This window comes from Acanthochromis polyacanthus, chromosome 1 (assembly GCF_021347895.1).
Source record: "Acanthochromis polyacanthus isolate Apoly-LR-REF ecotype Palm Island chromosome 1, KAUST_Apoly_ChrSc, whole genome shotgun sequence".
NCBI lineage: Eukaryota > Metazoa > Chordata > Actinopteri > Pomacentridae > Acanthochromis > Acanthochromis polyacanthus.
In genome coordinates this window covers 171,790-174,243 of record NC_067113.1, presented here as the reverse complement: position 1 = coordinate 174,243, position 2,454 = coordinate 171,790, and positions in this window count along the sequence as shown.

Below are 2,454 nucleotides of genomic sequence, written 5' to 3'. Positions count from 1 at the left end.
ATCAGGAACAGCATTTTAAGAGCACAAGAATCATGACAGCTGCATTAGCGTGAAGCTCATGTTCACAAACAAATTCTTCTTCAGAATGACTTGAAATGTGATGAATATGAAGGCAAATGATGTTTAAGGTGTTCTGTGTTTGAAGGAATAGCAATGGACAGCATATTTTTCCAACTCTGCATTTCAGGTCAGGACCGGCATTTGAAGCTTATAGAAATCATTAAAGCTGCACGATTCTACACTTTATGTTTTCAAACACATTTCTTCTTCAGAATGATTTGAGAAGTGAAAAAATATGAAAACAAATGATGTTTTGAGTTGGTTTGGTTTGAAAGGATTGCATGGACAGCATATTTGACCGAAGTGTGCATTTCAGGTCAGGACCAGCATTTGAAGCGTATGGAAATCATTAAGGCTGCACGATTCTACACTTTAGGATTTTAAACACATTTCTTCTTCAGAATAACTTGAGAACTGATAAATATGAAAACAAATGATGTTTGAGTTGGTTTGGTTTGAATGGACAGCATATTTGACCAAACTCTGCATTTCAGCTCCGGACCAGCATTTTCAAAGCAGAAATATCATGACAGCTGTATTAACATGAACATAATGTTGACACACAAATTTCTTCTTCAGAATGATTTGAGAAATGATAAATATGAAGGCCAATGATGTTTAAGGTGTTCTGGATGAAGGAATTGCACTGACAAGCATATGTGACCACAACTGTGCATTTCAGATCAGGAACAGCATTTTAAGAGCACAAGAATCATGACAGCTGCATTAGCGTGAAGCTCATGTTCACAAACAAATTTCTTCTTCAGAATGACTTGAAATGTGATGAATATGAAGGCCAATGATGTTTAAGGTGTTCTGGGATGAAGGAATTGCACTGACAGCATATGTGACCAAACTGTGCATTTCAGATCAGGAACAGCATTTTAAGAGCACAAGAATCATGACAGCTGCATTAGCGTGAAGCTCATGTTCACAAACAAATTTCTTCTTCAGAATGACTTGAAATGTGATGAATATGAAGGCAAATGATGTTTAAGGTGTTCTGTGTTGAAGGAATAGCATGGACAGCATATTTTTCCAAACTCTGCATTTCAGGTCAGGACCGGCATTTGAAGCTTATAGAAATCATTAAAGCTGCACGATTCTACACTTTATGTTTTCAAACACATTTCTTCTTCAAATGATTTGAGAAGTGAAAAATATGAAAACAAATGATGTTTGAGTTGGATTGGTTTGAAGGGATTGCATGGACAGCATATTTGACCGAAGTGTGCATTTCAGGTCAGGACCAGCATTTGAAGCGTATGGAAATCATTAAGGCTGCACGATTCTACACTTTAGGATTTTAAACACATTTCTTCTTCAGAATAACTTGAGAACTGATAAATATGAAAACAAATGATGTTTGAGTTGGTTTGGTTTGAATGGACAGCATATTTGACCAAACTCTGCATTTCAGCTCCGGACCAGCATTTTCAAAGCAGAAATATCATGACAGCTGTATTAACATGAACATAATGTTGACACACAAATTTCTTCTTCAGAATGATTTGAGAAATGATAAATATGAAGGCCAATGATGTTTAAGGTGTTCTGGGATGAAGGAATTGCACTGACAAGCATATGTGACCAAACTGTGCATTTCAGATCAGGAACAGCATTTTAAGAGCACAAGAATCATGACAGCTGCATTAGCGTGAAGCTCATGTTCACAACAAATTTCTTCTTCAGAATGACTTGAAATGTGATGAATATGAAGGCCAATGATGTTTAAGGTGTTCTGGGATGAAGGAATTGCACTGACAGCATATGTGACCAAACTGTGCATTTCAGATCAGGAACAGCATTTTAAGAGCACAAGAATCATGACAGCTGCATTAGCGTGAAGCTCATGTTCACAAACAAATTTCTTCTTCAGAATGACTTGAAATGTGATGAATATGAAGGCAAATGATGTTTAAGGTGTTCTGTGTTGAAGGAATAGCATGGACAGCATATTTTTCCAAACTCTGCATTTCAGGTCAGGACCGGCATTTGAAGCTTATAGAAATCATTAAAGCTGCACGATTCTACACTTTATGTTTTCAAACACATTTCTTCTTCAGAATGATTTGAGAAGTGAAAAATATGAAAACAAATGATGTTTGAGTTGGTTTGGTTTGAAAGGATTGCATGGACAGCATATTTGACCGAAGTGTGCATTTCAGGTCAGGACCAGCATTTGAAGCGTATGGAAATCATTAAGGCTGCACGATTCTACACTTTAGGATTTTAAACACATTTCTTCTTCAGAATAACTTGAGACCTGATAAATATGAAAACAAATGATGTTTGAGTTGGTTTGGTTTGAATGGACAGCATATTTGACCAAACTCTGCATTTCAGCTCCGGACCAGCATTTTCAAAGCAGAAATATCATGACAGCTGTATTAA